General features: G+C 45.4%; 1 non-coding gene across 1 annotated transcript; it reads left to right on the top strand.

Moving 5' to 3' along the window:
* The first annotated feature begins 1,533 nt into the window (after window positions 1–1,533).
* Window positions 1,534–1,607, top strand: TRNAG-ACC (transfer RNA glycine (anticodon ACC)). Its single transcript has one exon. It is a non-coding gene; the product is annotated as a tRNA-Gly (tRNA).
* Window positions 1,608–11,370: the final 9,763 nt, after the last annotated feature.

Raw genomic sequence — 11,370 nt, 5'->3', positions numbered from 1 at the left:
CCAGAGGGAAAATTCCACACTGCTCCACTAACTGGAAATGCTGGCAGCATGCAGAGGGACTGATGCTGCTCACTGTCTACCACACTGGCACAGGCAGTGCCCAATGCTGCCCTTCTCGCTGAAGGCTTTCTTGTCCTGAAAACAGAACTGGGCCTGAGGCATTAGGGAGGGTATTGATCCATGTGAAAGGTAGGCAGAGAGCACTGCAGAGAGTGTATGATCCTGAATGCATCCGTAGTCTCAAGATCTCATAGACATGCAGGTGTGCTGTGATGGACTTCTCCCTGAATGCATTCTTGGTCTTTCTTCTCCTTCACAGCACCTCTCTGACAGCCTTCAGGTCTCTTTAGTATCACTCGTAGTTCCATTCAGAGTTCATCCACCTCTCTTAACACCCTTTACTCTGTCAGCAACTTTTCTCACCCTCCCACCACAGACAGCAGACACCCAGCTCCCCTTAAAGTGCCTTCTTTTTTTTTTTTTTACATATGAAAAATGCCTTCTTGCTTTTCTCTCTCCTGCTCCACTCCGCTCCACACTGCATATTCTGGAAGTCACCTTCAGACCACACTGGAATGTTACCTCTATTGCCCAGGGCTAAGATCATGTTACAGCTTTCCTCTTCTCACTAAAGATGTGTGCTCTGATTTGAACTTCTCCAAAGTTCAGGGATGTTTGGAATCTGGGCTTTTGGCTTGGACCCTTCTCAGTGCCTCGTGTCAGCATCTAGGAGTTGACAGAAGTTGTTTTCAGCTGGGGGCACCCAGGTCTGCATGATGTAAATGACCAGGAATAAAAGGAAGAAATAATTAATTAAATTAATTCATTAAAACTGGCCCCATGAGGAATTGCCTGGCCTCTGGAGACACACCAACATATCTTTCTTTCCACCCGAGCCACAGGTCAGACAGTGTTCACCTGATTGCTGGAAATATCAACAAGCAAGGGGATTTCAGGAGGCTAGGGTCACACACCCTGGCCTTATGGCACACAACTTCATATTCTTGCTTTCCTTTCAAGGGACTGGGCTAGGACAAGGTGATGGAGAAGATCCTTACAGAGAAATAACTCCGTTTGGCATGTGGCTGCTTTCCCTTTGCAATGGCTTTGGGGAGGCTGGATTGTGGGAGAGAAGAGGTGATGGGCAGAACAAGCTTTTTTAGCTTTTTCTTTATTTTACCAGAGTAAGGTTGGACAGCTTGACTTTGCCTCCAGATCAGGACTCAGCGTGCACAGGATGGAGGGAGGAAGAAGAAACTTGTTTCAAAGCTCTTTTCAATGTACAGGCTGCATTCCTCTCCTGGCAGCATGGCACCACAGCTCAGGGCAGTGTGGCACCACATCCCTCAGGGTTATGCCTGCTGCTGCTGGGGGGTGTGAGTGATGCATTCCAAACCCATGCTCTCCACTGCCCTCAGCCTGCTCCTCGGGGAGGGGGTCCTTCAGCACTGGCCAGGTGTCAGTTCAAGCCCCAGGGAGCCTGCCCAGTATCAAAACAAGCAGGGCTGTCATTTTCTCTTCTGCCTACTTGGAGCCCCTGGTGGTCTAGGGGGTAAAGGCGCCGCGCTACCACCGCGGAGACCCGGGTTCGATTCCCGGTCAGGGCCACTCCCGGGCAGGTGGGGCTCGTTAGCCCTTAAAGGCAACCCACCTACGTCCTGAGGACCTCGCTGCCACCGTCCAAGCTCGCTTGGCCCCGGCAGATGAACCTTAGGATTAAAGGGTGGGCTCAGTTCCGCGCACACTGTGTCTCACCTAAAAAATCCAATGCGCAGGCTGGAAGGTGGAAAGACCTTCCCCGGATCTTCGCTCGCGAAGACTGGCCATTATTATTACAGGAACCGAAAATTTCCTTCCTGCCCTTTCCTCTTGGCAGAAAATAGGCAGCTGAGAGAGGGGGCCAAAGAGGCCAGGGAGGACCAGTGGCTCTGCCTTCCCCCAATAGGAGGGAGCTGTTGCAGCCCGGGCTATTTTTAACGTGGTTTTGTCAGGCACTGGCAGTCGCGTCCCTCATTACTTCCTTCTTTCTCTGTCTCTCTGTGTCTTTGCAGCTCCTTCCTGCTACCATGAGATGCGTGAACTATATATGGCCTGGGAAATCTGCAGCAGGCAGTATTTTTAAACCATCCAGGCCTCCGGTCTGCAGGCTGCTGTGACGCAGTTTATCCGACTTTGCGAGTTTCTCATGGGAATGCAGGGTGCCCAACAGCAGCCTGCGATGCTTGGCTGTTTATTTTTTGGCCTCCACGATGCAACCCTTGGGGCCCAGGCTGACATCTCGAGACTTGGGAAGCAGCGGGCTTTGTGTGTGTGTGTAGGGGAGATTTTGATCCTGGCTCTCATCACAGTTAAGCTTTCTGGATGCCAGCTGCAGGTCTGCAAAGTGAGGTGACTTTTCCAGCTGGCCAAGTATTGCCATTGAACCTAGAGGGCACCTGCCCTCCTGTCAGAGCACGTGTCCCAGTTCGAAGTCCTTGTTCATATCACTTTTGTAATATTTGGAACCAAATTTGTTTTGGTTTGGTACATCACTCAGTCCTCCAGGACCTGCCCTTTTCTTTCTGTGCCCTTCTCTGAACACAGTGAGAAGGCTTATGGAAGGTGGTGTGGTGTGCCTGGGAGGCAGTGCCCATGGAGGCTGAGCATCGGGCTGGGTCCTGGGAGGTTTGTTCACGAAGCCTGTGTATGCGATGGACGATCTGTGTCTGGTGCAGAGCTCTAGCCAGGCAAAAGTGCCTGGTGGGGAAAACAAGCGAAACAGAAGGTAGAGTCCAGGCCACTGGGAAGGATTATTTCAAGAAATACCTTTCACCTTGGGAAACAGCCCTTAGAAACAAAGAGGTCCAGAGAGGATGAACATACTTCAATACAGAAATCTTGAAGACACAGGAGCAGACTGTCCCTATGTGCCAACAGGCTAGCTGATGGGGAAGACAACAGGCCTGGCTTAACAGGGAGATTTTGCAGGAAATCAGGGGAAAAAAGAGAGTCTATCGCCTTTGGAAAAAAGGGCAGGCAACTCATGAAAAGTTTAGGAATGTAGTTAGGCCATGTAGGAAAAAGATTAGAGATGCAAAAGTACAATTTGAACTTAATCTGGCTGCTTCTGTTAGACAACAAAAAGTGTTTTTATAAATACATCAATAGCAAAAGGAGGGGCAAGGAAAACCTCCATTCTTTGTTGGACACGGAGGAGAACATAGTTACCAAAGACGAGGATAAGGCTGAGGTACTTAGGAGGGGCAAGTCCTCTCTGACCAATCTGATCTCCTTTTATGATCAGGTGATCTGCTTGGGAAGGCAGCGGATGTAGTCTACTTGAACTTCAGCAAAGCCTTTGGCACCATCTTCCACAGCACACTCCTGGAAAAGCTGGCAGCCCAGGGCGTGGACAGGAGCACTCCATGCTGGGTTAAGAACTGGCTGGAGGGCTGGGCCCAGAGAGTGCTGGTGAACGGGGCTGCATCCAGCTGGCAGCCGGTCACCAGTGGTGTCCACAGGGATCAGTGCTGGGCCCAGTCCTGTTTAACATCTTTATTGATGATCTGGATGAGGGGATGAAGTTCAACAAGGCCAAGTGCCAGGTCCTGCACTTTGGCCACAACAACCCCATGCAGCGCTACAGGCTGGGCACAGAGTGGCTGGAGAGCAGCCAGGCGGAAAGGGACCTGGGGGTGCTGATCGACAGGAAGCTGAACATGAGCCAGCAGTGTGCCCAGGTGGCCAAGAAGGCCAATGGCATCCTGGCCTGTATCAGGAACAGTGTGGCCAGCAGGAGCAGGGAAGTGATCCTTCCCCTGTACTTAGCACTAATTAGGCCACACCTAACTAGCGTCCAGTTCTGGGCCTCTCAGTTTAGGAAGGACTCTGAGGTGCTGGAGAGTGTCCAAAGAAGGGCAACCAGGCTGGTGAAGGGACTTGAGCACAGGTCCTGTGAGGAGAGGCTGAGGGAGCTGGGGTTGTTTAGTCTGGAGAAGAGGAGGCTTGGGGGTGACCTCATCACTCTCTACAACTCCCAGGCAATCAGCAGTAGGACAAGAGAGCACAGTCTTAAATTGAGCTAGAGGAGGTTTAGGTTAGACATTAGAAAAAAATTCTTTACAGAGAGAGTGATCAGACATCGGAATGGGCTGCCCAGGGAGGTGGTGGATTCACCACCCCTGGAGTTATTTAGGAGACTGGATGTGGCACTTAGTGCCATGGTCTAGTTGACAAAGTGGTGTTGGGTCATAGGTTGGACTCAATGATCCCAGAGGTCTTTTCCAACCTAGTTGAGTTCTGTGATTCTGTGATTCTGTTACTAGCTTCATAAGACCAACAGACCTTTGTTCTTGCCTCTTCTTCCACAGCTAAAATTCTCTCTGAGTAGAAAGGTGCTACTGAGATAAAAAATTTCCTTATGAGTTTTTTTTCTCACTGTCACCTTTTATTTCTGTTTTATATTCAACAGAGAGAAAGTAAAAAGTTGTTTTGAGACCCTTTGCTGGAAACATCCTGTCCAAAAATATTCTTCAAGCATTCTCACTGTAAGAAAAGTTAGGAGCCATTTGTATTGTCTACAGCATGAACAACCATTTTTCTCATGGTACTATTTTTTTGCCAAAATTCTTGCAGAAGATAAACGGTATATTTTAGTCATTCACAATCTTGCAGATTAAAGACTCTCTTAATCAGATTTTCTTCTATGAGAAAATAGTGTGTTTCTTCTCCTTTTAATATTTATGATGCATATAGACTGAAATTAAATAACCAGTATCCGAAGATTCTTGTATATGACTTTATTGCTGTTGAACAATGAATCATAGAATCATAAAACTGTTTAGAATGGAAAAGACCTCTAAGATTATTGAGTACAACCATGAACCCAGAACTGCCATGTCCACCACTAAACCATGTCTCTAAGTGCCACATCTACGTGGCACTTTAAATACCTTCTGGTGTAATGACTCCACCACTTCCCTGATGGAGTCCAGGGAAGCGTCCCAATCTTGACAACTCCTTTGTACAAGAAATTTCTTATAATATCCAATTTAAACATCCCCTGATGCAATTTGAGGCCATTTCCTCTTGTCTTGTTGCTTATTACCTTGGAAAAGAGGCCAACCCCCACCTAGCTACGGCCTCCTTTCAGGTAGTCGTAGAGAGCAATAAGGTATCCCCTGAGCCTCCTTTTCTTCAAGCTAAACACCTCAGCTTCCTCAACTGCTCCTCATAAGACTTGTGCTCCAGATCCTTCACCAGCTTCATTGTCCTTCTCTGGACTCACTCCAGTACTTCAATGTCTTTCTTGTAATAAATAAAGGGTTGAAAACTGAACACAGAATTCAAGGTGGGGCCTCACCAGAACTGAGGACAAGTCATTACCATTGTCCTTCTGACCACGTGATTTCTGACACAAGCCAGGATGCCATCGTCCTTCCTGGCTTCTTGACCTGAGCACCCTGCTGGCTCATGTTCAGCTGCTGTCAACCAAAATCTCCGGGTTCTTTTCCACCCAACAGCTTTCCAGGCATTCTTCCCAAGGCTGTAGCACTGCATGGGGCTGTTGTGACCCAAGTACAGGAGCAAGCACCTGACCTTGTTGAACCTCATGGTCTCAGCCCATCAATCCAGCTGGTCCAGATTCCTCTGTAGAACCTTCCTAACCTCTAGCAGATCTACACTCCCACCCAAATTGGTGTCATCTGGGAGCTGACTGAGAGTGCATTCGATCCCCTTGTCCAGATCACTGATAAAAGTATTAAACACAACTGGCCCCAAGACTGAGCACTGGGGAACACTACTGGTTACCAGACACCAACAGGATGTAGCACCATTCAGCACCACTCTGGGCTCAACCATACAGACAGTTTTTTACTCAACAAACCGTGCTCCTGACCATGAGCAGACAGTTTCCCCAGGACAGTGTTATGGGAAATAGTGTCAAAGGCCATACTGAAGTCCATGTAAACACATCCTCAGTCTATCCCTCATCAACTAAGTGAGCCACTTTGTCACAGAAGGAGATCAGGTTGATCAAGCAGGGCCTGACTTTCACAAACCCATGCTGTCTGGGCCTGATACCCTGGTTGTCCTGTACATGCCACATGATGGCACTCAAGATTATCTGCTCCATGACCTTCCCTGGCACTGAGTTCAGTCTGACAGACCCGTAGTTCCCCAGATCCTCTTTCTGACCCTTCTTACAGATGAGTATCTTTGATGAACTTGCCTGCAAGCATATAATATGTTTATGTTCCTATATAAATACATGCTTTTATCTACTGTTGTCATTTGTGTTCTTTTTCCTCAGTAAGAGTTCTAACTCTGGCAGTGAGGAATTTTACTCAAAGTCTCTGGGATACAAAGATTTCACTGTGCTTGGATGGACCACGCCCATCTAATTTTTTCTGAGATGCTTGATTCTAGGCTCATGAAAATACCTGTAATCTGATTATGCTTTCAGAGTTTAAGAATTTACACAGTTTAAGAAATGATGATCAGTGTCTATATGTTAATAATTTGACCTGTGCACCTCTTCATTCAATTTATTTTACTGTTAATAAGGCACAATATTTCAGTTTGTGAAAAAGTGAATGATCCCAGCTATTATCAGAAAACCAGTGGGTTTTGTACCATGAAATTATTCTGTGTATTATGGAGAGGGCTAGTTTCTCAGGGCCAACTGAACCTGTGTAGGAAAGCCTCTGTGCCTAGGAAACTGTTTTTCCTGCATGATTAACTTCTTGGATTTATAAACATTGAGGTAAAACAACAGCAAGGGTATGAGTTTAACAGGACTAAAAGAATGCATGAGATATGTTTATGACTAATAGGTAAGGCAAAGGAAACAGATAAATCCTCATTACTCCGCTGATGTTACCTACCCCAGGAATGACTTAGGTGACTGGTGATGTTAGTACAGATGCACTTGCATTTAGTAAAGAAAATCTGGAATAAAATTCTGTCAATGTGGAATATTAGATTAGGAAAAGCAAGGATTTTATCTCGCTTAGTGTTACTTTCCAAGTGATGCTTGCTCATGAAAACAGGGTTTTTCTTAGCATGGCATCACATCAAAACTTGACTTTAATTGTCTTCTTTCTATCAGAAAAGGCCTTAGTTTAAGCACTTAAATTATTTTGGGATCAAAATGGTTTTATCATTCCAGAGATGCTTTCCAAAGCATTTCCCATGACATGCAGTGGTCAGTGGACTTTTAATTCTGCAGATGCCAATTAGAATACAAAGTCTAAGAGGAAGTTCATTTCTGGGCAGTGAGAGCACATCGTGGGTGGCCGTAGACGCCACAAAGCCTATGACTTCAGCCACCTGAGAAATTAAGTAATGAACCCTGACTGAGGAAGCTTGCGGGCATTACATCATTTACACATAAAAACAAAAAATAGATTTATAGGGTACACGTGTGGCCATGAGCCAGCAGCCAGTCTAGAAGTCTCAGCTGTATCCAACAGACTAATGCCCTTTAATACCATTCTTTATACAAAGGGATCCCACAAACCTACTACTCTGCTTTGAGTTCCTGTTTTTCAGTTGTTGCTACGGACTGACTGTGACTCTGAGATGTGTTGCCTAAGCTGCAGCTGTACAGTATGTGCTTTGCATTGAAGTCATATGATGTGTACCAGGTGTTTTTCCAAACCAATGTAGCCTTGGAGAAATGTACTACTGCTGCAATTTTAATGGGAATTGGGAACAGACTTAAGGGATTTCTGATGTCTTCGAAATATTTTATTATGGTGGTACTGACCACTCAGAAGTGGGGATAGGATTGTTCTATTTCAGAAATTATCCTAAAGGGTTACTAACAGTCTGAAAAACAATTATTTTAAAAAAAATTATTGCCTAGTACAAAAGCTAGAGAAGAAAGACCTTACAGTAGTAGCTAAGCAGCAACAGAGCTGCAGCCAGCGGTGTCAGAGGGCATAGCTCCGGTGGTCCTTGTTGGGAATCGGGAGAGGAGAGCCCTAGGAGTGGCTTTAAATGAAGGAGAAAGCACAGGAAGGATCAGATGACTTTGCAAGGAGAAGGGCAGTGAGGCTGATCAGCCATGAGAATAGCTGCTGGCAAGAAGAGAAGGCATGCAGGAGGCAATGGGATCCTTGGGGACAGTGGTTATTCTTCAGGGTCTGGGCCTCCACATAAGCAAAGGCAGCTGTAGGATCTTTTCGAGTGTCATCTATTCCTGTTGCTTTAGGCTCTGAAACAACTCCCTCACCCCAAAACACAACCGTCACCTCAGGGAGCATGCTGGACTATGACCAGCTCATATCCCTGAAAAAGCACCGTCTGCACACTGACCCTGGGCAGTCTCACTGAAAGCATCTCTGAGCTTTCTTTAATTAAAACTTTGATTCGTGCTCAAGCAAGAGAAAACAAACTTTGTCCGGTTCCAGCGTTCAGATCCCTCAATGTAAGCCAGATGTCCCAGCTGGTTCCTACAACTGCTCTCAGTGTGGCAGTGTGACCTCCTGCCGCACGCCACACGAGGCCAGCAATCAGGGACAAGCCCAGTAGCTGCCTCAATGCATCTTGCTTTCATATTTAGTCTCAAAATAGGTTTCCTGGTCTTGATATTCTCATTCCTCTTTTTCCCTTCTTTCTTTCCTCCTCACTCTTCCCTCCCACCTTGACACTTGGCACACAGTGCATTATCTGAGTAGCAAAATGAAGGAAAAAGAAGAAAGAAAAAGAAAGAATGGAAGAAAACAGGCCTGTCTCTTTGTTGGTTTCTAGGGCAACAGGTAGGAGATGCAGAGCATTGGCATCCTCCCAGCTGCATGCCTGCGGTGCTGGGGCTGCTCCATGCCCCACGAGGACTGGTGGGAGGCTGTCTGTCTGTCAGCACGGGCTCTGGGGAAATGGTGTTAAAACAAATAAGCCTCGCTTGTGCTCCCATGTCAGCCCTTTGTGTGGGGTCATCGCTGTGGCTGTCCAGTGCCCAACTCGTCCTGCCGGGTGCCTGAAGACCAATGAGCAGGCATGCAGGTGAAAAAGGTGATCTCAGATGGCCTCAGATGACAGCCTAAAAGTTGAGACACATTATAAACAACAGGACTAGAAATAAATTACTTCCTCCTCCCAGGGTTACAGCCGGGTCATGCAGGAAGAGGGACACAATTATCACTTCAGCAAAGAGAAAATGCATTTGGCAGTTACAAATTTACTGAAATAGATAAAAGAGAAAGCTTTTCCATCTGTTTTTTTATTTTGTCTTTGGTGTCTGGACTTGACTTCACCTGCATCCATCCGTTGTAAGTAATCATTGTGAGAAAACTCATGAAGCTGGGTCATGGTCCAGAAGTGGGGCAGGAGGACATAGATCAAAATGAGTCAAAGACAGGCAATGCTGAACACAGCTGAGTTGTGTAGGCACTGCTGAAAGCCACCCTGGAGACCCTCCAGAGCATTTTGGGTACAGTTAGGGGCATGGGCTAAAGCAGAAAGAGGCTTGTGGAGAGGCTGGACAACAGCAGCCTGCAGGCTGAGTTGTGCCCCTGCCTCAGCAGGAGAGAAACCTGGACATAAAATCACTGTGACTGGCCAGTAACACTTTTCCAACCTTTCCACCAGGTGAAGGCTAGGAAACATTTTCATACAGACGTGTTGCTTAGACCTAGGCTACTGGAAGATACAGGAACATGGCAGCAGAAGACAGAAGTTTTGATCAAAATGTGATGGATGTGTCTGAGACAAGAGGAGATTTACTAGAGGCAGGCTACGAGGGCTTAGGCCCTTCCCTGTCTTTTCTTTTCTTACTGATGGAGTGACATGCCTCTGCACCATGTGATGTGGGCCCCAGCCCGACAGACTGGGGATGGCATTGTGGTCTATCTCACTCCAACCCTGACTTGGCCTCAATGTTTTTGAAGGTTATGAAGTTAGGTTACTTGGAAAGGTTCCATTGAGCTGACCTGTCTCCACTTGCTCAAAAATACCGAGCATCCAAGTTCCCATTGCCTTCAGAGCTAAGAAGATTTGCAGAAAGCTCTGCAGAAATTATTTCTGAGGTTGTCTGAAATATCAGGCAGCTGACCTGTCTTTCTAGCTGGTACACTAAAATTCAGAAAAAGCCCAAGCAGTATCCTGAATACTTTTTAACAATAAATATATCTTCATCTGACTTCAGTTGATGCCAGTAGAACCACTGATGACTAAAAAGAAACCTATGTTCTCTGTAGGATCCATAGAGAGTGCAATAAATAAATGCAATTGCTGGGTAATATATGAAAAAAGAAATGATGCCAGAGTTCAAAATGCCAGTCTCCATACTCTTAGAAACAATGTTTTTGTGCAAACAGGTATGTTGCAAAGCTAAAATTATTGTCCGAGAAGTCCACAGTAACTCCACCGCAAAGAATGACAATGTTTCTTTCCTAGATTATGATGATTAAATTTAAATATGGGGCTAATAAATCACCTCTTGCTCAGTCTAGTTGAGCATTTTATATGTAATAATGACTTTTCCAGGCAGAGTACGTTAGGTATTGGTAATGAATAGTGGGCTGTAAATTCTCTGAGACTACATTTGTATGTATATATGTGGCTGTGGCTGTGTGTCTGGAAGGTGCCAAGCACGTGTATGAATACTGTAATGAAAGAATGGCAAGAAACAGAAATAGCCTCTATTTGATGGCTGCAGAGATCCACCAGCATAACTGCATGTACCTGCTGTTCTAAGAATTGTCTATCATGTCTGTCATATGCAGGGTAGATTATAAAGATAGGTTTGCATCTATGTACCCAAATAACCTTATGTGAATAGACAAAACCAGTAGCATTTCTTACTACACCTACTTACCATTTTTGATTCCTGTAAGATAGTTAATAAGTAATTCTTGGAGCCATAAAATTTTGCTGGTTTTAGGAAAGTTTACTTGTCTTAGAAAAGTAATGCCTTTTTTTTCTAAATTAACATTAAAAAGACACACTTTAAAAGGTGGATTGAAGCCCTCTTTGGCCAAGTTACCTGGATTTACAAATTCCAAGCAAGTATATAGCATAACTTCATTTGAGTTCCAGATAGGTTTTAGGAAGCATCTTGAAAAACATCTTAGACTAGAACTTCCATTAATTGGTGTGAATATATGAAGTGTTTTGAGTTGGTTTTTTTGTGGTTGTCTCTTTTTTACATGTGGAATATAATGTGCCCCAGATCTGTTGTACCTCGTCTTTACTTACATCCAAGCCTTTTGTTTCTCTGCATCTTTTATTTTGTAGTGTGCCTCCTTTTGAAAGAAGAATGATAAAAGAGAAAGTTGAATCTACCATACAAAAAGAAATGTCCTTCACCTTGTCAGAGGTAAAGAACTGCAGCTTTTATTTTACTACAGGGAGCACAATTATCTCAAAAAACAGTTTACTTTACAG

The sequence above is a fragment of the Myiozetetes cayanensis genome, unplaced genomic scaffold (genome assembly GCF_022539395.1).
Source record: "Myiozetetes cayanensis isolate MyiCay16 unplaced genomic scaffold, myiCay2020 scf2-11, whole genome shotgun sequence".
NCBI classification, from domain to species: domain Eukaryota; kingdom Metazoa; phylum Chordata; class Aves; order Passeriformes; family Tyrannidae; genus Myiozetetes; species Myiozetetes cayanensis.
The sequence above is the reverse complement of the archived record's forward strand: the minus strand, read 5'-3'. Positions and strand labels throughout refer to the sequence as shown.